The sequence below is a fragment of the Heterodontus francisci genome, chromosome 4, assembly GCF_036365525.1.
Source record: "Heterodontus francisci isolate sHetFra1 chromosome 4, sHetFra1.hap1, whole genome shotgun sequence".
NCBI lineage: Eukaryota > Metazoa > Chordata > Chondrichthyes > Heterodontiformes > Heterodontidae > Heterodontus > Heterodontus francisci.
The window spans coordinates 21,963,107-21,987,834 of record NC_090374.1 but is presented as its reverse complement, the minus strand read 5'-3'; the positions used below and the strand labels follow the sequence as shown (position 1 = coordinate 21,987,834).

Genomic DNA, 24,728 nt, shown 5'->3' with positions numbered 1-24,728 from the left:
TATGAGGGGTGCAAACTGAAAATGAAGGTCAATCAAGTTATAGTAAGCTTATTCAGTGGCCGCAATCAGCATATGCTTCCAAAGGCCACTGATCCTTGCAGCTTGCAACAGATAATGATTTATTGATGTGCGGCTCAGGGTGCTTTATAGTGATGGCGGGGCTCCACCAATAAAAGTCCGTCTCCAATGCTTGATCACACGTTTCTCTCATGCCCTTCACTGCAGGTAAAAATTGCATGCAAAACGGGAAAAAAGGCAGAAGTGGAATTTCTGCCAACTTCCGGTTCTGCCTTCAGAAATGCTTCGGGACTGTCAAAATTCCAGCTGTGGTATTCATGGGTATGCTTGAGGCCCTCCGCAAGCTGTGGACATCGCAGGGATTGGAGTGGATCGTGGAAATAATATTTTGTTGATAAGTTTCCTTTGTTTTTTATGATTTGGGATTTTTATTAAGTTGTGTCTCTCTTAAAATGGGACACTTTTTGTTTTTTTGAGTAGATTATACTGAAGCAACTCAGTATCCACAAATGTGTTCGCCAGGAGAGGAATGCCATCAGTATTACATAAGATTATAATACAGAAACAGGCCAATCAGCTCAACCAGTCCATATTAGTGTTTATCCTTGACAAACAACAAACCCAACACCAAGTGCTTGCTCTATTCAGCTTTATTCCCCTTTCTTTCAACCATCTGTATAACCTATTTTCTGATGAGAACAAGGTTTCCATTTCAATCACTAATTCTGGTCATACGTTCCAGTTTCAGAACCCTCTGCTTCTGATGTAAATTTCACCTAATATTTGTAACCCTTCAATTGATGCAAACAGTCTGTTTCTATTCACTCTAAAGGAACACAGGAATTACTAGATGAAGTAAGACCAAGGTCTATCTAGTTTGCCTCTGCTGGTCAACATGGTTTTGTGAAAAGGAAATCCTGTTTAACTAATTTATTGCAGTTCTTTGAACTACTAACACGTGCAGTGGATAAAGGGGAACAGGTGGATGGACTGTACTTAGATTTCCAGAAGGCATTTGATAAAGTGACACACCAAAGGTTATTGTGGAAAATAAAAGTTAATGGTATAGGGTGTAACATAATGGCATGGATAGGTGATTGGCGAGCTAACAGGAAAGAGAGGAGGCATAAATGGGTCATTTTCTAGTTGGCAAGCTGTAACGAGTGCTGTGCCACAGGGATCAGTGCTTGGGCCTCAACTTTTTACAATTTATATATTTGACTTGGATGAAGGGACTGAAGGTATGGTTGCTAAATTTGCTGATCACAAAGATAGGTAGGAAAGTAGTTTGTGAAGAGGATGTAAGGAGGCTACAAAGAGATAGAGATAGGTTAACTGAATGATTTGGCAAATGGAGTATAATGTGGGAAAATGTGATATTGTCCATCTTGGCAGGAAGAATAAAAAGAAGCATACTATCTAAATGGTGAGAGATTGCAGAGCTCGGAGATGCAGAGGGATCTGGGTGTCCTAGTGCATGAATCGCAAAAGGTTAGCATGCAGGTACAGCACGTAATTAAGAAAACCATCAGAATGTTATTGTTTATCGCAAGGGGAATTGAATACAAAAGTACAGAGGTCATGCGTCTGTTATACAGGACATTGGTGTAACCACATCTGGAGTACTGCGCACAGTCTTGGTCTCATTATTTCAGGAAAGATGCAAAAACTGTTGGAAGTAGTTCAAAGAAGGTTTACTAGAGTAATACCTGGAATGGGCAGGTTGTCGTTTGAGGAAAGATTGGACAGGCTAGGCTTGTATTCGCTGGAGTTTAGAGAAGTAAGAGGCAATTTGATTGAAACATATAAGATCCTGCGGAGTCTTGACAAGACGGATGTGGAAAGGATGAATCTAGATGAATCACTGTTTAAAAATAAGGGGTCGCCCATTTAAGACAGAGATAAGGAGAAATTTTTTCTCTGAGGGTCGTGAGTCTTTGGAACTCTCTTTCTCAAAAGGCAGTAGAAGCAAAGTCTTTGAATATTTTTAAGGCAGAAGTAGATAGATTTTTGATAAACAAGGGGGTGAGAGGTTATCGGGGATAGGCAGGAATATGGAGTTGAAGTTACAACCAGATCAGCCATGATCTTGTTGAACGGCGGAGCAGGCTCGAGGGGCCAAGTGACCTACTCCTGCTCCTAATTCGTATGTTCTTATGTATATTCGCACAATATGGTACTGGAGTTGTTGCCTAATCAATCTCTGTCTCATTATCAAATCACCCCTAATCTCTTCTGCTCCAATGAAAATAAGCCCAATTTTTCAAGTCTTCCTTACAATTTATTCACTATCATTTACATTAGCAGGCAGCAAGAAGTTTGCCTGCATTACTTTGAACAGTTGCAAGTTAATTGTGCATTGTGATCCCCGTTTTCAGGGGCAATCAAATTGTAAGCCCATTATATCCTAGGATAGTCACTTTAACTGAACAAATGGAAGAAAATAGAAAAGTCTAACTCAGAACTCTATTACTTGGCCATCTACGAAACAGCTGGTCACACATCAGATTACTTTAGAAGGATGCGCACCTCAACTATTTACAATCTTTATTAATGGCTTGGATGAAGGGGACAGGATGTATTGTAGCCAAATTTGCTGATGATACAAAGATAGGTAGGAAAGCAAGTTGTGAGGACACAGAGTCTGCAAAGGGATATAAGTGGTAAAGTAAGTGAGTAAAAATTTGGCAGTTAAAGGATAATGTGGGAAAATGTGAGGTTGTCCACTTTGGTGGGAGAAATAAAAAAGTGGAATATTATTTAAATGGAGAGAGACTGTGGTACAGTGATCTGGGTGTCCTCATATATGAATCATAAAAAGTTAGCATACAGGTACAGCAAGTAACTCGGAAGTTGTCACGCAGGCCCCCACCTGCCAGGAATGAGGCATATTAATTTTGCCACATGGACATTATATTTCAAATTGTTGCTGGAAAGAAGAGGCCTGTTACAAGGGGTTGCCAGGCCTCTGGCTGGAAAGACATTTTTGCATATTAACACAGAGTGTTTGGAGACAAAGGACCATTCCCTAACACACACAATACACAGAGCCAACACATGGTCAGACCAGTTAGTCACATGACTAACGCATGGCAATTTGAGGTTTTCTGAATTGTACAGTTTTGAACTGAGTTTGGGCAGAAAGCTGTCTGCTCCTGGATTGAAAAGACCTCTCCCGTCTGCTCCCATCGCTTTCTCACGTAAGTCCAAAAACCTACTGAAGATACATGAACCCTAAGAGAGAAAAGTCTCCGACAGTGAACAAGGTTCAAGAAGAATACTGGGCCCCAACGAAAAGCAAGATCTACCTACAATCAAGGACTCTACAGTGAGCTCGAAGAACCGTAACAACAACTCTTCAGATATTGCCCTCAAACCTTTCCACTTTATTTTTCTTCTGCTCTTTTCTGCCTCTATTTGCAAGTGTGTATCACGCATGCATGCAAGCGTGGGCGCGTCATGTACCCCTAGGTGTCAACCGAATTAGAGTTCAAGTTTAATAAATTTCATCTTTCTCTTTAAACCTAAGAAAGCCTGTTTGTGTTCGTTTCTTTGCCTTATAATTGGAAAGCGGTGAACAAGGATTCACCAAGGGGGAATTAAAAGTGTGTTTAAAAATAAAACTCTGTTACAGTAAGACAAGGTGAAGGCCAAAAGGGAACCAGAGACCTCTTTCTCACCTGGTCGTAACAAAGGCAAAAAGAATGTTGGCTTTTATCGTAATGGGGATGAAGTATAAAAGTAGGGAAGTCTTGATACAACTGTACAGAGCATTGGTGAGACAGCATCTAGAGTACTGTGTACAGTTTTAGCCTCTTTATTTAAGGCGGGATATATTTGCACTGGAGGCAATTCAGAGAAGGTTCACTAGGCTGATTACTGGGAAAAAGGAAAGGCTGAGCAAGCTGGCCTACACTCACTGGAGTTTAGAAGAACGAGAGGTGACCTTATTCAAATATATAAGATTCTGAGGGGACTTGACAAGGTAGATGCTGAGATGATGTTTCCCCTCATGGGGGAATCTAGAACTAAGAGGCAGAGTTTCAAAATAAGGGGCCTCCCTTTTAAGACAGAGATGGAGGGAATTTCGTCTCTCAGTGGGTTGTTAATCTTTGGAATTCTCTACCCCAGACACAGTGGAGGCTGTGTCCTTGAACATATTCAAGGCTGAGCCAGACAGATCTTTGAGTGACAAGGGAGTCAAGGATTATAGGGGGCAGATAAGAAAGTGGAGGTAAGGCAACAATCAGATCAGCCATGATCTTATTGAATAGCGGAGCTGGCTCAAGAGGCCAAATGGCCTCCTCCTGCTCCTATTTCTTATGCACTGTCTCACAGTCTAACACAACTTAATGCCCTGACAATAACTAAAGCTTCCTGATTTCTGCCAAGCTTTGTATAATGCTATTGCGGTAGTTAAATTCTATCCACCGCTCTGAGAGACCATTTTTCGTAATGAAATCGTTTCCTGTCTCATGGACTTTTCACATCCTCCACCTGTTGTTCCCTGACAATTAAATACATTTCAACTTGAATAGCCAGGAAAGGAACAGGAAAGGAACAGCTGAAGTAAAGATTACTTTTCAGTGATTCACAATCACAATTCACAATCACGCAAGTGTGAAGACATACATTTATTGCCTGCTGTTGTTTTTTTATTTATTTTTTTTATTTATAGATACAGCACTGAAACAGGCCCTTCGGCCCACCGAGTCTGTGCCAACCAACAACCACCCATTTATACTAACCCTACAGTAATCCCACATTCATTACCACCTACCTACACTAGGGGCAATTTACAATGGCCAATTTACCTATCACCTGCAAGTCTTTGGCGGTGGGAGGAAACCGGAGCACCCGGCGAAAACCCACGCAGTCACAGGGAGAACTTGCAAAGTCCGCACAGGCAGTACCCAGAATTGAACCTGGGTCCCTGGAGCTGTGAGGCTGCGGTGCTAACCACTGCGCCACTGTGCCGCTGTGTTGCTGATCTTTTGTTGGTAATTATCAACTGTCAAGGTGAGATCGCTATTTTTATGAATATTGTAATTTTTAATGCATTCTTTTACTGCAAAATAAATAGAGAGCTGAAGACAATGAAAGAAAATATTTAAGATATTAAGGAGAACAGATAGGACTGATTGGGAGAAACTAGTTCTGGTGATTGCCCCCTAGTTCTAGACTCCCCACAGTCTAAAAATTAGAGTCAGACCTTTCAGGAGTGAAGTTAGGAAACACTTCTTGACACAAAGGGTGGTCGGCGTTTGCAACACTCTTCCGCAAGCAGAAATTGATGTTCGATCAATTGCTAACCTTAAAACTGTGCTTGATACATTTTTGTTAACCAAAGGGTATTTGGTGGAGTTAGGGTGCCTATCAGCCATGATCTTATTGAATGGCAGAACAGGCTTGAGCAGCTAAATAACCTACTCCAGTTCCTAGGTTTCCTTATACCAGACATCATCCTAATGAACCTATAATGCACCCTCCCTATTGCCTCAATATCATTCCGAGAGCATGGAGCCCCAAATTGCACACAGTTCCTCCATGACATCTGGATTTTCATATTCTTTACCTCTTGCAGTAAAACTCAGTATTCCATTAGCTTCTGTATGGCTGTATCCATTTGAGGTGAAGCAAAAGGTCTTGTGAACCTAAATCCCCAAATCCCCCTGATTTTCCACATCATCTTTCACACAAAGAATAATTATTGCTTTTATGTTCTTCAACTTAACTTAATGTTGAATTCATCTGCCACTTTTCTGCCCATTCCATCATCTAATCAATCAACACTCCACCACCTTTTTAGCTTCATACCAGGACTAATTGATTGGTGGGAAGACAATAAAGGTGTGATGCACTTTTCAGCACCACACAGTTGTGGTCACACAGTAAACTGTGTAAGTTTGTGGAATTGCAAATAAAACTGAATTCAGTCCTTAACTTGCTGTAGGAAAAATCATTCACGTGGTTTTACTTTCCATCCAGAAATAATTCTGATGAAAAGTTGTGATGACACCATGATTTTATATTGCCCCTTTCAACATGTTAGTTTAGGCTTTATTGAAATCATTAATTGAATGATGCAGCACTGGAAGCTGCTATTCGGCCCCTCCTGCCTGTGCCAGCTCTTTGAAAGGGGTAACCCATCCCTTGCTCTTTCCCCATAGCCCTGAAAATATTTCATTTTTAAGAATATATCCAATTCCTTTTGAAAAGTACCACTGAATCTGTTTCCACCACCCTTTCAGGCAGTGCATTCTAGATCATAACAACTCACAGTATTTAAAAAAATTCATAGCCTCCCTTTCTCCTATGCATTGTGCCAAAGACCATCTCCATAAAAAAAAGTCTACTAGTGCGACTATACACACACATCTGGTACGGTTTTGTTGCCCAGGAATCAAACATGATCCACATTACTGAATTTAGCTTACTGGATATGATATGATACGATCTCTAACGTGACCTCCTAGACTTTAGATAGGGAATGGTAGCATAGAAAAGAACTGAACTCAAGAGGTGAGGTGAGAGTGACTGCCCTTAACATCAAGGCAGCATTTGACCGAGTATGGCATCAAGGAGCCCTAGTAAAACTGGAGTCAATGGGAATCAGGGGGGAAACTCTCCGTTGGTTGGAGTCATACCAAGCGCAAAAGACAATGATTGTGGTTGTTGGAGGGCAATCATCTCAGCTTGAGGACATCTCTGCAGGAGTTCCTCAGGGTAGTGTCCTCGGCCCAACCATCTTCAGCTGCTTCATAAATAACCTTTCTTCAATCATAAGGTCAGAAGTGGGAATGCTTGCTGATGATTGCACAATGTGCAGCGCCATTCTCGACTCCTCAGATACTGAAGCAGTCCGTGTAGAAATGCAGCAAGATCTGGACAATATCCAGGCTTGGGCTGATAAGTGGCAAGTAACATTCGTGCCAGGCAATGACCATCTCCAACAATAGCGATCTAACCATCTTCCCTTGACCTTCAATGGCATCACCATTGCAGAATCCCCCACTATCAACATCCTGGTGGTTACCATTGAACAGAAACTGAACTGGAATGGCCATATAAATACCATGGCTACAAGGGCAGGTCAGAGGCTAGGACTCCTGCGGTGAGCAATTCACTTCCTGACTCCCCAAAGCCTGTTCTCCATCTGCAAGGCACAAGTCAGCAGTGTGATGGAATACTCTCCACTTGCCTGGATGGGTGCAGCTCCAACAACACTCAAGAAGCTCAACACCATCCAGGACAAAGCAGCCCACTTGATTGGCACCCCATCCACAAACATTCACTCCCCCTACCACCAACGCCAGTGGCAGCAGTGTGTACCATCTACAAGATACATTGCAGCAATGCACCAAGGCTCCTTCGACAGCACCTTCCAAACCAGCAACCTCTATCACCTAGAAGGACAAGGGCAGCAGATGCATGGGAACACCACCATCTCCAAGTTCCCCTCCAAACCACACACCATCCTGACTTGGAACTATATCGCCATTCCTTCACTGTTGCTGGGTCAAAATCCTGGAACTTCTTTCCTAACAGCACTGAGGGTGTACCTACCCCAGTTGGACCGCAGTGGTTCAAGAAGGCAGCTCACAACCAACTTCTCAAGGGAAATTAGAGATGGGCAATATCTGCTGTCCTACCCAGCGAAGCCCACATCCAATGAACAAATTTTTTAAAAATGTTACTGGACTAGTAATCCACAGGCTCAGACTACTGCTCCAAAGACGTGAGTTCAAATCCCACGATGGCAGCTGGGAGAATTAAAAATTTAATGACTATATCAGGAACAAAATAAAAGTCTCAGTAATGATCATGAAACTACCGGATTGTCGCAAAAGCTCTTCTGGTTCACTGATGTCCTTTAGGGAAGGAAATCTGCCATCTGGCCTGCATGTAACTCTGGAACCACAGTGATGTGGTTGACTCTTAACTGCCCTCTGAAATGACCTAGCAAGACACTCAGTTGTATCAAACTGAGAGTCAAAGAAGAATAAAAATGGACGGAGCAGCCGGTAGCGACCTGGTACTGGAAATCACAAAGACACACCCTGCCCAGTCAACCCTGAAAAGTTCTCCTCGACAAACATCTGGGGACCTGTGTGCCAAAATTGGGAGAGCTGTACCACAAACTGTGCCTGAAAGTCACACTCATTAAATCATAGGTTACAAGCAATGATGTCCAGACTCCTCCATCACCATCCCAGGGTCTTTTCTGTCCCACCGGCAGGACTGACCAACTAGAGGTTGTACCACAGTGGTAAAGAATCAGAAGGGTCATCACCATTGACTCCAGAACCCGTGAAGTCTCATGGTATCAGGTCAAAGGTGGGCAAGGAAACCTGCTGATTGCCACCTAGTGCCCTCCCATAGCTGATGAATCAGTGTTCCTCCATGCTGAACACTACTTGGAAGAAGCACTAAGAGTAGCAAGGGCACAGAATGGACTCTGGGTGGGGTCTTCAATGTCCATCGCCAAGATCAGCTCGTAAGCATCTCTACTGACTAAACTGGCTGAGTCCTGAAGGGCATATCTGCGAGGCAAGGCCTGCAGCAGGTGGTGAGAGAACCAATACAATGAAAAAACCTACTTGAACTCGCTCTGACCAATCTACTTGTCGCAGACGCATCTGTCCGTGACAGTATTGGTAGGAGTGACCACCGGACGGCACTTGTAGAGACAAAGTCCTGTCTTCATATGAAGGACACCCTCCATCGTCCTGTGTGGCACTGCCACCATGCTAAATGAGATAGATTCAGAACAGATCCAGTAGTCAAAGCTGGGCATCCATGAGGCAATGTGGGCCATCAGCAGAAGAATTGTATTCAACCATAATCTAAGACCTCATGACCTCACTTTACTATTACCATCAAGCCAGGGGCCCAATTTTGGTTCAAAGAGGAATGTCAGAAAGCATGCCAGGAGCAGCACCAGGAATACGTAAAAACACAGGACTAAGTGCATGCTTAACAGCGGAAGCAGCTTGTGACCAACAGAGTAAAGCGATCTCAAACAAATAGCGTCATAGAGTTATACAGCACAGAAACAGGTCCATTGGCCCATCGTGTCTGTGCCAGCCATCCAGCACCCAACTATTCGAATCCCACATTCCTGCACTTGGCCCATAGCCTTGTATGCTATGGCATTTCAAGTTCTCATCTAAATACTTCTTAAATGTTGTGAGGGTTCCTGCCTCCTCCACCTCTTCAGGCATCCAGATTCCAACCACCCGCTGGGTGAAAAAGATTTTCTTCAAATCCCCCCTAGACCTCCTGCCCCTTACCTTAAATCTATGCCCCCCTGGTTATTGACCCCTCCACTAAGGGAAAAAGTTTCTTCCTATCTAACCTATCAATGCCCTTCATAATCTTGTACACCTCAATCACGTCCCCCCTCAGCCTCCTCTGCTCCCAGGAAAACAACTTTTCAGTCTCTCTTCATAGCTGAAAGGCAACATCCTGGTGAATCTCCTCTGCACCCTCTCCAGTGCAATCACATCCTTCCTATAGTGTGGTGACCAGAACTGTACACAGTACTCCAGCTGTGGCCTAACTAGCGTTTTATACAGCTCCATCATAACCTCCCTGCTCTTCTATTCGATGTCTCAGCTAATAAAGGCAAGTATTCCATATGCCTTCCGATCCATCTCATCTACCTGTGCTGCTGCCTTCAGTGATCTATGGACAAGTACACCAAGGTCCCTCTGACATTCTGTACTTCCTAGGATCCTATCATCCACTGTATATTCCCTTGCCTTGTTAGTCCTCCCAAAATGCATTACCTCACACTTTTCAGGATTAAATTCCATTTGCCACTGCTCCGCCCATCTTACCAGCCCATCTATATCTCCCTGTAATCTAAGGATTTCCTCCTCACTATTTACGACACCACCAATTTTCGTGTCATCTGCAAACTTACTGATCATACCTCCAATATTCACGTCTAAATCATTAATGTACACTACAAACAGCAAGGGTCCCAGCACCGATCCCTGTGGTACACCACTGGTCACAGGCTTCCAATCGCAAATACAGCCCTCGACCATCACCTCCTGCCAATTTTGGATCCAATTTACCAAATTGCCCTGGATCCCATGGGCTCTTACCTTCTTAACCAATCTCCCATGCGGGACCTTATCAAAAGCCTTACTGAAATCCATGTATACTACATCTACTACTTTACCCTCATCGACACATCTAGTCAACTCCTCGGAAAATTCAATCAAGTCAGTTAGAAACGATCTCCCCCTGACAAAGCCAAGCTAACTATCCCTGATTAATCCCTGCCTCTCCAAGTGGAGATTAATCCTGTCCCTCAAAATTTTTTCCAATATTTTCCAACCACTGGTGTTAGACTCACCGGCCTGTAATTACCTGGTTTATCCCTGCCACCCTTCTTGAATAATGGTACCACATTCACTGTCCTCCAGTCCTCTGGTACCTCTCCTGTGGCCAGAGAGGATCTGAAAATTTGTGTCAAAGCCCCTGCTATCTCCTCCCTTGCCTCAGAACAGATCAATGCTCTGCGGTCCTGCCACATGCAGTTATGAATGGTAATGGACAATTAAACAACTAACCAGAGGCGAATCCTCAATGATGGGGAAAGCCCAGCACATCAGTGCAAAAGAAGAGTCTGAAGCATTTGCAACCATCTTCAGCCAGAAGTGCCAAATGGAGGATCCGCCGTGGCCTATTCCTGAGGTCGCCAGCATCTCAGATGCCAGCCTTCAGGCAATTTGATTAATTCCACGTGATATCAAGAAACAGCTGGATTCAGTAAAGACTATTGGCCCAGACAACGTCCCAGCTACAGCACTGCAGACTTATGCTCCAGAACTGGCCATGTCCCTCGCCAAGCTGTTCCAGCACAGTTACAACTGGTACCAAAGCAATCAATCTCAATCAATTTATCTACAACAGATCCAGATATGAAGCAAGGAAAACTTGTCAGTGATGGGAAGTTCTGGGAACCATTGGTTCCTCCCATGAATCGCCATTGTCAGATATCCCTCAATTTGAGGATGACGTCTACTCAAGGTCACGAGTTTCTACCAGTGATCTTCAGGTGACTGAACTGGCCGATTCTTGACCCGCAGATCTTTGGGCACATGGAGCAAGAGGTCACTGTCTCATGGGACCCCGAGTGCAGGATTTGCTTCCTTTTCTTTGCTTCTCTGCCTCATCAATAAAGGACTCAAAGCATGATGCAACTCGACGGACAAGTTGTCGCCATTTTGAGCAACTAGTAGCAAGCTCCTTCCAGTCATCAATGTCAATGCTGCCGCACTTCAAAGAGAGCTTCAGAGTATCTTTGAAGCGTTTTCTTTATCCTCCCCGGAACACTGACTATTTGAAAAAACAGGACCGAGCAGGGGAAGACGATTTTCAGCCATCTGGACACAGTGTCCAGTCCATCGAAGTTGGTTTTGCAGGGGTTTTCTACCAGGGTCCACTTGCCAAGTCATGTAGCGATGGAGAATTGGCAACGATTCAAAACTCCAAGTTGACATCACCACCCTCAGTGAGACCCGCCTTCCTGGGGAGGGGCAGCTGAAGGAACAAGCAGGGGGATACACCTTCTCTTGGAAAAGAAAGGCTGACAGCGACCCTCGTGTTCACGGAGTTGGTTTTGTCATCCAGAATAGGATCTTGGATGCACTACCAGAACTCCCCAACTGCATAAATGAAAGACTCACGACACTTCACCTGCAGCTCAGCCATAATCAATATGCCACCTTCATCAGCCCGAAGAGAGAAATTCCAAGTGCAGCTCACAACCAATCTGGAAAATCTTCAGGCATCCAACTCAATTTCAGAACCACAGAATAATACAATGCAGAAGACGCCCTTCAGCCCATCAAGTCTGCACCGATGCATTAAAACACCTGACCTGTCTACCTAATCCCATTTGCCAGCACTTGGCCCATAGCCTTGAATGTTATGACGTGCCAAGTGCTCATCCAAGTACGTTTTAAAGGATGTGAGGCAACCTGCATCTACCACCCTCCCAGGCAGGGCATTCCAGACCGTCACCACCCTCTGGGTAAAAAAGTTCTTCCTCAAGTCCCACTTAAACCTCCCGCCCCTCACCTTAAACTTGGGAACCCTCGTAACTGACCCTTCAACGAAGGGGAACAGCTGCTCTCTGTCCACGCTCCTCATTCTCTTGTACACCTTGATCAGATCACCCCTCAGTCTTCTCTGCTCCAGCGAAAACAATCCAAGCCTATACAACCTCTCTTCATGTTCCATCCCAGGCAACATCCTGGTGAATCGCCTCTGCACCCCCTCCAGTGCAATCACATCCTTCCTATAATGTGGTGACCAGAATTGCACACAGTACTCCAGCTGTGGCCTTACCAAAGTTCTGTACAAAGTTCCAACATGGCCTCCCTGCTAATCTATGCCTCAATTGATAAAGGCAAGTGTCCCATATGCCTTTTTCACCTCCCTATTAACCTGCCCTTCTGCCTTCAGAGATCTATGGACAAACACGCCAAGGTTCCTTTGTTCCTTGGAACTTCCCAGTGTCAGGCCATTCATTGAATACTTCCGTGTCACATTACTCCTTCCAAAGTGTATCACCTCACACTTTTCAGCGTTAAATTCCATCTGCCACTTTTCTGCCCATTTGACCATCCCGTCTCTATCTTCCTGTAACCCAAGACACTCCACCTCACTGTTAACCACTCGGCCAATCTGTGTGTCATCCGCGAACTTACTGATCATACCCCCCACATAGTCATCTATGTCGGTTATATAAATGACAAACAATAGGGGACCCAGCACAGATCCCTGTGGTACGCCATTGGACATTGGCTTCCAATCACTAAAACAGCTGTCTGTCATCACTCTCTGTCTCCTATAGCTAAGCCAATTTTTAATCCACCTTATCAAGTTACCTTGTATCCCATGTGCATTTGCTTTCTTGATAAGTCTCCCATGTGGGACCTTGTCAAAGGCTTTGCTGAAATCCACGTAAACTACATCAACTGCACTACCCTCATCTGCACACCTGGTCACATGCTGAAAAAATTCAATCAAATTTGTTAAGCATGACCTCCCTCTGACAAAGCCATGCTGACTATTCCTAATCAAATTTTGCCTCTCCAAGTGGAGATAGATTCTCTCCTTCAGAATTTTCTCCAATAGTTTCCCTACCACTGACGTGAGACTCACTGGGCTGTAGTTCCCTGGCTTTTCTCTACAACCTTTCTTAAACAGTGGGACCACATTAGCTGTTCTCCAGTCCTCTGGCACCTCCCCCGTGGCCATGGGAATTAAAAATTTGGGTCAGAGCCCCTGCAATCTCCACCCACGCTGCCAACAGCATCCTGGGACACAAATCGTCCGGACCTGGAGATTTGTCCACTTTTAAGCCTGCCAAAACCTCCAATACCTTGTCACTCCCTATGACAATTTGCTCAAGAACCTCACAGTCTCTCTCTCCAAGTTCCATATCTACATCCTCATTCTCTTGGGTGAAGACAGATGTGAAGTATTCATTCAACACCCTACCAATGTCCTCTGGCTCCACCCACAAATTTCCCCCTTGGTCCCTAATGGGTCCTACTCTTTCCCTGGTTATCCTCTTCCCATTAATATACTGAGAGAATATCTTGGGATTTTCCCTACTTTTACCAGCCACAGCTTTCTCATATCCCCTCTTTGCTCTCCTAATTGCTTTCTTAAGCTCCATCCTACACTTTCTGTATTCCACTAATGCTTCCATTGATTTGCTCTCCTTGTATTTGCTAAAAGCCTCTCTTTTCCTTCTCATCGTACCCTGAATGTTTCTTGTCTCCATGGTTCTCTGGGCTTGTTGCTCCTACCTATTACCCTGGAAGGAACATGTTGAGCCTGTACCCTCCCCATTTCCTTTTTGAATGCCCCCCACTGCTCTTCTGTAGATTTCCCAACAAGTAACTCTTTCCGGTCTACCTTGGCCAGATCCTGCCTTATTTTACTAAAATTTGCTCTCCCGCAATCCAAAACCTTTTTTTGCAACTTGTATATTTCTTTCTCCAAAACAAGCTTAAATTGTACCATGTTGTGGTCGCTATCACCAAAATGGTCCCCCACCAACACATCAACCACCTGTCCGGCTTCATGCCCCAGAATTAGGTCCAGCACTGCACCCTCCCTTGTTGGATCCTCTACATATTGGGCTAAAAAGTTCTCCTGTACACATTTTAAGAACTCCACTCCCTCTAAGCCCTTAACACGATGACTATGCCAAATCAAGTCAGCTGTAGTAGACACCTGTGTTCAGACCATTGGGTTCAAGCATCACCACCAGGACTGGTTCGATGAAAATGATGCTGACCACCTGGAACAAAAACGAGTAGCCTTCATTGCCTGGCAGAACAACCCAAGGTCGCAAGTCAAGAAGGCAGCATTCCAATAGCTGAAGGCTGACACCCAAAGACAAATCCTGAAGATAAAGAACAAATGGTGGGAACAGAAAGCCTAAGAGATCCAAAAATATGCTGACCATCACGACATGCGAAGCTTTTCTGAAGCCACCAGAACCACTTATAGACCAAGATCAAATGCAGAAAATCCCCTTCACTCACAGGATGGGGTCTCCCTTCTTAAGGATGACAATGCCATCCGTCAACGCTGGAAAGAATATTTTCAACAATTCCTCAACTGTGAATCCACAGTGGCAGTTGATACTCTTCAGGCTATCCCCCAGTATCCTGTAGAATCCATGGATGAACCACCATCGATGGGTGAGCTGCAACAAGCAATCAGATGGAAAAAAAACTATAAAGCCTGCGGCCCTGATGGCATTCCAGCTGAGTTCTTCAAAGCTGGTGCGCATTTGCTCACTTCAAGATTCAATGCACTCATCCTACGAATTTAGAAGGAAAAAACACTCCCCCCGACTTCAGGAATGTGTCAATTGTAACTATCTTCAAGAAGGCAGATAAATCAAGTGTTATGAGGAGGTGGGAGGAGCGCAGTCTTTTCTAGTTCCAGTTCTCCACAGGTCACAACATATTTTTAAATGTTTACCCAGTTACTGATGCGGCCCATCATATTCTCTACTCTTTATTCCAGAATAAAATACACCAACCAGGTTTCTTTAAAAAAACAACAAAATCAGATTATAAAACAAGACATAACCAGTAACGAAGCAAAGCAGAAACACACAGATTTAAATATGGAAGTTCCCATTTACCTCACACACACACACACACACACACACACACACACACACACACACACACACACACACACACACACACACACACACACACACACACACAAAAGACAAAGGTAAAAGAAGAGATTTTCCAAAGAGATTTTTTTTCAGAGCTCTGTTGCAAAATCCTTGCTAATTCTTGAAGAAGAAAAGAGAAGATATGGAAAGATGTCAGTTGTCCCTTTTTTGGTTTGGCATCCCAGATACGTGTAGACGGCTGTCTCTGGGATCTTTCTCGAACAGTTCTTTTCTGGCAACGTTGAGGATCAATTTGACAGGTTTTCAAGAAGAAACACAGCAATAGGGGTTTCAAGCAGGCCTTTCAGGACAAATGTATCAGCAATTTTTCTATTTCTTACACTCGCTTCTCAAAGAGATGGAAAAGCTGGCAGTCTTTTCAAAGAGATGGAAAAGGCTGAGCTGGGGCGACTACTTTCCTTCCTGGTTTTTTTAAAACTCCAAATCAGTCCAAAGAAAAACCAGAGCCTCCTGACCCCTATAAAGCTTGACCTGTCTCTTCTCCGTAAACATCTCCCCCAAGGCAAAAAGCCTCAGCTGGGTATTTATCTGAAGATAGGTGACTTCCATGTACATGTTGTTTGCAAACAAGACCTCTCAGTCCTTTCAATGACCGCAGTGAAAAAAACATCCACGGAATCCTTTTTACTGTTTTAAAACACAAGTCTTCAAAATTTAACAAAAAAATTGAAATACTTTCGAAACACATGCTGTAGGAACTATCAAAGTATTTCCCTCTTGTCCACAGGAGAGAAAATCCTGACATGCATTCTTCTGAATCGTCTTCTTCCCATGAATGCTACACTTACCACACATCATGTCTCAAATTACTCTTACACTGTATCCCTAAATATTATTTCCTCAAACAAATGTATCTGATTTGCATGAATCAACACTTCAGCTTCCCCTGCCACCCGAGGTAGCCTGTTCCGTAAAGGAGCAAGGACCTTTACTGATTTTTTGTGCCAAGAGAACTATGGTCCACCAGAAGCCTGACCTACCACATTGTCAGACAGGGCCACGGATCCCAGACTCCCAGCCTATGAAGCAGACCATGCCTCTTTCGGCCCCAAACCATTCTAGTTCTTCCAATCTTCTAGTCCCAAACAAACGCTTTGTGACTCCAAAGCAAATTTTAGCCCAAGATTAACACTAAACATTTTCCTTAGGTTCCGAAGAAGGGTCACTGACCCGAAACGTTAACTCTGCTTTCCTTTTCACAGATGCTGCCAGACCTGCTGAGTGGTTCCAGCATTTCTTGTTTTTATTTCAGATTTCCAGCATCCGCAGTATTTTGCTTTTATTTTCCTTAGGTTAACAGTTTTTCTACCCTCACCTTTTTCGACACTGTCAAAATATAAGGGTCACCTCCTTCCCAGTTTCTGCAAACCCATTTATTTAATTTCTGTACCCACTCCCTCAAAACTGCAGAACCACAAAAATTCTTAGAATACTTCAACACATTGAACTGGAGTTGTGAAACACAAATCACAGCGCCTGAGCTTCTGATGACAAGCATTCTGCATAAGAAGTTGCTGAATGTGAAAAGAAATCAGAGTGCTAGTCACTAACGCATGCTACAGAATGGTATTGGCAAGGATCTCAATTCTATCAGCACAAACTGCAGTGCTGTAGGTAGAGGAGAGGAAACTAAATTCAAATAAATACTCAGATGGAGCGAGGAAAAAAATGGAAAACTGTGCATTTGGTCCTCCTTTTCCCTCTCTTACACTGCCTAAATTCATTTAACATATGAGCTGCTCTCAAATCATTAAATCACCCCTATCCAAGCTGTTCCAGTACAGCTACAACACTGGCATCTACCCTGCAATGTGGAAAATTGCTCTACACAAAAAGCAAGACAAGTCCAACCCGACCAATTACCGTCCCATCAGCCTACTCTCAATCATCAGTAAAGTGATGGAAGAGCAGTGGATGTGGTGTATATGGATTTTAGCAAGGCGTTTGATAAGGTTCCCCATGGTAGGCTCATTCAGAAAGTAAGGAGGCATGGGATACAGGGAAAGTTGGCTGTCTGGATACAGAATTGGCTGGCCCATAGAAGACAGAGGGTGGTAGTAGATGGAAAGTATTCAGCCTGGAGCGCGGTGACCAGTCGTGTTCCGCAGGGATCTGTTCTGGGACCTCTGCTCTTTGTGATTTTTATAAATGACTTGGATGAGGAAGTGGAAGGCTGGGTTAGTAAGTTTGCCGATGACACGAAGGTTGCTGGAGTTGTGGAGAGTATGGAAGGCTGTTGTAGGTTGCAACGGGACATTGACAGGATGCAGAGCTGGGCTGAGAAGTGGCAGAAGGAGTTCAACCTGGAAAAGTGTGAAGTGATTCATTTTGGAAGGTCGAATTTGAATGCAGAATATAGGCTTAAAGACAGAATTCTTGGTAGTGTGGAGGAACAGAGGGATCTTGGGGTCCATGTCCATAGATCGCTCATAGTTGCCACCCAAGTTGATAGGGTTGTTAAGAAGGCGTATGGTGTGTTGGCTTTCATTAACAGGGGGATTGAGTTTAAGAGCCACGAGGTTATGCTGCAGCTCTGTAAGGCCCTGGCTCGACCACACTTGGAATATTGTGTTCAGTTCTGGTCGCCTCATTATAGGAAGGATGTGGAAGCTTTAGAGAGGGTGCAGAGGAGATTTACCAGGATGCTGCCTGGACTGGAGGGCATGTCCTACGAAGAAAGGTTGAGGGAGCTAGGGCTTTTCTCATTGGAGCGAAGAAGGATGAGAGGTGACTTGATAGAGGGGTACAAGATGATGAGAGGCATAGATAGAGTGGATAGCCAGAGACCTTTTCCCAGGGTGGAAAGGGCTATCACCAGGGGGCATAATTTTAAGGTGAATGGAGGAAGGTTTCGGGGAGATGTCAGAGGTAGGTTCTTCACACAGAGAGTGGTGGGTGCGTTGAATGCGCTGCCAGCGGTGGTAGTAGAAGCAGATACATTAGGGGCATTTAAGCGACTCTTGGATAGGTACATGGATGATAGTAGAATGAAGGGTAGGTAGTTAGTTTGATCTTAGAGTAGGTTAAAGGTTCGGCACAACATCGTGGGCCGAAGGGCCTGTACTGTTCTATGTTCTATGTTCTTAAGGCATCAACAGTGCCACCAAGCAGCACTTGCATAGCAATAACCTTGCAAGTTCTCCCTGTGTCTGCGTGGGTTTTCGACGGGTGCTCCGGTTCCCTCCCACATCCAAAGACTTGCAGGTGATAGGTAATTTGGCTGTTGTAAATTGCCCCTAGTGTAGGGAGGTGATAGGGAATATGGGATTACTGTAGGGTTAGTATAAAATGGGTGGTTGTTGGTCGGCACAGACTCGGTGGGCCAAAGGGCCTGTTTCAGTGCTGTATCTCAAATTAAAAAAAAATAAAAATAAATAAATAACCTGCTCAGTGACGCTCAGTTTGGGTTCCGCCAGGGCCACTCAGCTCCTGACCTCATTACAGCCTTGGTTCAATCATGGACAAAAGAGCTGAACTCAAGAGGAAAGGTGAGAGTGACTGCCCTTGACATCAAGGCAACATTTGACTGAGTATGGCATCAAGGAGCCCGAGCAAAACTGAGGTCAATGGGAATAGGGGGAAAACTCTCCGCTGGTTGCAGTCATACCTAGCGCAAAGGAAGATGGTTGCGGTTTTTGGAGGTCAATCATCTGAGCTCCAGGACATCACTACAGGAGCTCCTCAGGGTAGTGTCCAAGGCCCAACCATCTTCAGCTGCTTCATCAATGACCTTCCTTCAATCATAAGATCAGAAGTGGGGATGTTCGCTGATGATTGCACAATGTTCAGCACCATATTCGTGACTCCTCAGATACTGAAGCAGTCCGTGTAGAAATGCAGCAAGATTTGGACAACATCCAGGCTTGGGCTGATAAGTGGCAAGTAACATTTGCGCCACACAACTACCAGGCAATGACCATCTCCAACAAGAGAGAATCTAACCATCTCCCCATGACACTCAATGGCATTACCATCGCTGAATCCCCCACTATCAACATCCTAGGGGCTACCACTGACCAGAAACTGAACTGGAATAGCCATATAAATACCATGGCTACAAGAGCAGGCCAGAGACTAGGACTCCTGCGATGAGTAATTCACCTCCTGACTCCCCAAAGCCTGTTCTCCATCTGCAAGGCACAAGTCAGCAGTGTGATGGAATACTCTCCACTTGCCTGGATGGGTGCAGCTCCAACAACACTCAAGAAGCTCAACACCATCCAGGACAAAGCAGCCCGCTTGATTGGCACCCCATCTGCAAACATTCACTCCCTTCATCACCGACGCACAGTGGCAGCAGTGTGCACCATCTACAAGATGCACTGCAGCAACGCTCCAAGACTCCTTAGACAATACCTTCCAAACCCGCGACCTCTACCAACTCGAAGGACAAGGGCAGCAAATGCATGGGAACACCACCACCTGCACGTTCCCCTCCAAGCCACACACCAGCCTGACTTGGAACTGTACTGCCGTTCCTTCACTGTCACTGGGTCAAAATCCTGGAAACTCCCTTCCTAACAGCACTGTGGGTGTACCTACCCCACATGGACTGCAGAGGTTCAAGAAGGCAGCTCACCACCACCTTCTCAAGGGCAATTAGGGATGGGCAATAAACGCTGGCCTGGCCAGCGTCGCCCACATCCCATGAATGAATAAAAGAAAAAATTGTATATCCAAACCAAGCCAGACCACATATCTTAAGACACAATAAACTGCAGTAGCCCTGGTTGCTGAGTGAGCTTTAAGAATACTAATTACATCAACAAAGTTTACCAGATCGTATAGCAAAATAATTTGTCAAGATTTCATTGACAAAAGTGTATTGGTGGAAATAAGCGTTTTTTATAAAAAAAATAATTTTATTTGTCCTGCAACTCGAGAGAGTAAATGGGGCTCTTTCATCCAAAGCGTTGCTGGAAAATTCCAAATATGGTCTCCCACGCAAACTCTCTGATACTAGGTCAATTTGGATCATACTGCTTTAAAAAGAAACCTTTTTTAAATTATCAAGTCAATTTAAAAATTAGTACTTATTTTGTGAAAAATCATGAATGTATTCCTTTAAAGATTTAGTGAATGTGTGGTGATAACATATTCCTTGTGTGTACAGTTTAAATTCAATGCCCAGCCTGTGCTGAGTTAGTTCTGTTACGAATAGGTGAGGAAGAGGTCTAGGGTTCTCTTTCACTCTTCACCTGGTCTTACTGTCACAGGGTTTATTTTTAAACACCGTGTTTTTAGCTCCCCCTTGGTGAATCCTTGTTCACCGCTTTCCAATTATAAGGCAACAAAACTAGCAGAAACAGGCTTTCTTAGGTTTAAAGAAGAAAAGTTGAAATTTATTAAACTTAAACTCTAATTCGGTTAATGCCTATGGATAAACTACGTGCCCATGCTAGCATGCATACGCGATACACACATGAAGATGGGGACAGAAAAGAGCAAAGGAAAAATAAAGTTTGAGGCAATATCTGAAGCGTTGTTGTTCTTCGAGCTCACTGTAGAGTCCTTGATTGTAGCTAAATCTTGCTTTTCATTGGGGGCCCAGTATTCTTCTTAAACCTTGTTCACTGTAAGAGACTTTTCTCTCTTGGGGTTCATGTGTTTTCAGTGGGTTTTGGAGTTCCATGAAAAAGAGATGGGAGCAGACAGGAGAGGCTGTGGCAAGCCAGCCAGGAGAGGTCTTTTCAATCCAGGAGAAAACAGCTTTCTGCAGGCTGTCAGTTCAAACTGTACAGTTCAGAAAAAATGACTGGCAAGGTTAGTCATGTGACTAACTAGTTTGACAACATCTGTTTGTGGATTGTATTGGAGCAGAGGTTAGCTCCTTTCTTCCACACTGTCTGTTAATGTGCATAATTGTTTTTCTGGCCAGGGGCCTGGCAACCCCTTGTCACAGACCTTCTCTTCTTCCCAGCAGCAATTTGAAATTTAATGTCCATGGGGTGAAATTCTTGTGCCTCATTCTTGGCAGGTGGGGGCCTGCATGACAGTTCTCAAATGAGCATAACTTTAAAATTAGAACTCAGTTGTTAACAGTGATGCCAGAAAGCACTTGTTCACACTAAGGATAATGGAAATTTGGAATTTTCTCCTTAAAAAGCTGTTGAGGCTAATCAATAGAAAATTTTAAAACTGAGATGGATAGATTTTTGTTAAGCAAGAGTATTTAGGAATATTCAGCAAAAGCAGGTCAATGAAGTTAAGATACCGATCAGCCACGATCTAATTGAATTTGCAAAAGAGGGTCGAGGGCCTGAATGGCTGCTCCTGCTGATATGTACCATGAATTGCAAAGCAAAACTGGGTTGTGTCTAAAGGATAAGGAGGAAATTCTGCAGCCAAAATTTCACTCTCAGTTGCTTTTCAGTTTGCAATGTCTTGTGCTACGCATGCTGGAAAGTACACAAGTGTAGTTATCAGAAGGACAAGATCAAACTTGGCTGTAAGACTGTTGCACAAAAGCAATAACACTTACTGTCTCTTTTTATTTTAAGTATTCACGATATTTTATTAGATTTCTTTAAAAGGAGGGCTTCTTTTTCACTCTGAGAAAGCATACATTGTTTATTTATTCGTTTCATGGGATGTAGACGTCATTGGCAAGGACAGCATTTGTTGCTCATCCCCAATTGCTCTTGACAACTGAATTCAGTGGGCAGTTAAGAGTCAACCACATTGCTGTGGGTCTGGAGTCGCATGTGATCCAGACCAGGTAAGGATGGCAGATTTCCTTCCTTAAAGGACATTAGTGAACCAGATGAGTTTTCAAGAACAATTGATGGATAGTTTCATGGTCGCCATTACCCAGACTAGCTTTCAAGTCCAGATTTTTTTTAAATCCCACTGGTTGCCCATGTCCCCAGAGTATCAGCTTGGGTTCTGGATCACAAGTCCAGTGACATTACCATTACACCACCATCCCCCCCTTCTCAACACACTATTAGTAAAGGAATGCAAGTTACTACATTGTAGCATTGCAGCTTGTCAGTCACAAACTAACCCAGAGTTTATATAAATCTCAATCCGATCCAGTAGCAGCATGTAAATAGGAGACTACGCGATCCCGATGGACTCTAACTCCCTTGTACTCCTTCCCCTCCTCCACTGTTGCTCCTGTCACCTCCAAAGACTGCTTTGGCCTGTTTTAGTATGGCCTGTTGGGTGAGTTAGTAGAGGGCTACCAGCTGAAATAGTCCCTGCCCCAGAAAAAGTCTGTTTTCAGAGAATGGGCGAGAAAACAGGCAGGGGAAAGAGCAGTTATAAAAATTACAGTGCAGGCAATGGATCCAGTTGTATGTAACATTCCTAACACAAATATAAATCAATCCTGTGTTTGCAGACATTAAATTTTGCTCCTTACATTTCTGTAAATCGTAAAAAAAAAAGGAACTTGCACCTTTTGTCCCGTCAAGCCATCAAATCAGTTTCATTTTAAATGGCATTACTACTCCTTTCCATGAGAAAGAAATTGCCAACCTTGTTCCAATTAGTGCTGCTTATATTAATTATGTCCAGGTGAATCATCCAAACCACCACTCCACATACCTGCAAAGCTAAAGAAATCTCTGCTGCAGATGAGCAGATTTCCATCCACTATTTGCTCAGCAAATTCTCCAAAAGCACAAAGTTACAAGTCACTCTGTAATTTGCATCCAGTTAAAGCAATCAAGCACAAAACTTGAAGCTTTCAATGTTGAAAATGTTCAAAACGAGAGAGGACATGAATTCAAGCAATAATAAAGATGTCACACAAAGAAAACCTGCTTTCAGTACACTAGTCCAGCACTGCCAGGGTCAATTCAACTACACTAACATAATGCACATATGTAACCCTCTGAAATGCTTCCAAAACTAAACATATAATACTTAACCTTCTCCTTGTTAATATCCTATTTGATTTTGGATGATAGCAAATAGACATAATAATGGTAGGGTACATTTGTAAGGACCTGATTTTTTTTTCTCTTTTAGGTTGACAATGAAATGTGTATTATAATGCACCTTGCCCGTGTCTTGAGAAGTTTACAGGAAGCCTGATTCAGTACAGTTCAAATGACTACATCCCCTCCCTGAAACTCATTTTGGGGTCTGCAGTCAAGATTAAACATAGCTCCTTGCATGGATGACCAGATGGCACAGAGACCTGATTAAATATAATTATTTTACAGATCTCTACCATCTCATGTACCCAGCATAGACAGCACTGCTGATGTTGAACATGAAGGATGAAGAACTTAAGATACAAAATGCACAGGCTGTTTTTAAATGAATAAGGCTCAGCTGGTCCAACCCTTAAATACACAGATGAACGGAAGCTACTGAATTATTAACACAGCCAGAGAATGTTCAAAAGAACTTACAAGAGAACAAAATCGTTGTTGCCTTGATTTCGAAAATTCTCAACATAACAATGAAATGCCAAGCTTTGTGCAGCACTGATTCCCTATACCATATCCAGTTAATATACTTGGCAAGCACAGCTGGCCCCTTGGCTGTGATGCGGTTAGAGTTTGCACTCGTGCAGGAGGGGAAAATCATTTGAATTACAGCTAAATGCTTTGCTGGGGAATAAGCCTTGATGGTCTTCTCTCCTTCTGCACATCTGCTGGTGCATTTATTTGCAAGGAGGCAACGCCACCCTGCTTGATACGAATATATGCCCATTGCCACCCACTGCACCCATCACTCAGTTGCCCCTCCCCCCCCCATCCCGGACACAGGACTTTAGCCCCACAATGAATGCTGCCCGCAGCCTTACGATAGCTCACACAAACAGGGCCTGACTCATAAACACAAACATGATAGCAATAAAATACACAAAAATATAAAAGCAACACGAGATGTATGTCTGCACATTAAAGGAAAACCACCCAATTTTAATACTGTACCTACTCTGCATATTATCCTCCCAGCTCCTGTTGTCATGGCACACGGGCCAAATTGACGCTCTAACATCGCGAGAACGCAGTCGCCGTCCTCGCCCCTGCACCGCCTGCTCGCGCAGACCAGATCAAGCTTCTGATTGGCTGGGGGAGGGAGGCGCGCGCTCTTTCTTCTTCTGAACGCGCAGGCGCGCGCCTGGTGCAGTGATCGTTGGAGACTTTGTTCCCAAGTAAGAATGAAGCAATTTAGTCCCAGAGTGACAAAATGGGGCAATTTAGTGACAGATTGGGGCAATTTAGTTCCAGAGTGACAAAATGGGGCAATGTAGTGACAGATTGGGGCAATTTAGTTCCAGAGTGACAGAATGGAGCAATTAAATCCCAGAGTGACAAAATGGGGCAATTTAGTCCCAGAGTGACAAAATGGGACAATTTAGTCGCAGGATGACAGAATTGGGCAATTTAGTCCCAGAGTGACAAGATGGGACAATTTAGTCCCAGAGTGTAAGAAGGGGGCAATTTAGTTCCAGAGTGACAAAATTGGGCAATTTAGTTCCCGTGTG

General features: G+C 43.9%; 1 protein-coding gene across 4 annotated transcripts in view; it reads right to left on the bottom strand.

Moving 5' to 3' along the window:
- clcn3 (chloride channel 3) overlaps nt 1-24,259 on the bottom strand; it is a 235,118-nt gene extending 210,859 nt beyond the window's left edge. For 2 of the 4 annotated variants that reach the window (XM_068029278.1, XM_068029283.1), the window contains exon 1: nt 24,176-24,259. The gene's annotated coding sequence lies outside the window, so the exon portion shown is untranslated. Of the gene's footprint in view, nt 1-24,171 lie in introns of all 4 variants that reach the window. The other 2 variants (XM_068029280.1, XM_068029279.1) reach the window with 2 other exon arrangements.
- Nucleotides 24,260-24,728: the final 469 nt, after the last annotated feature.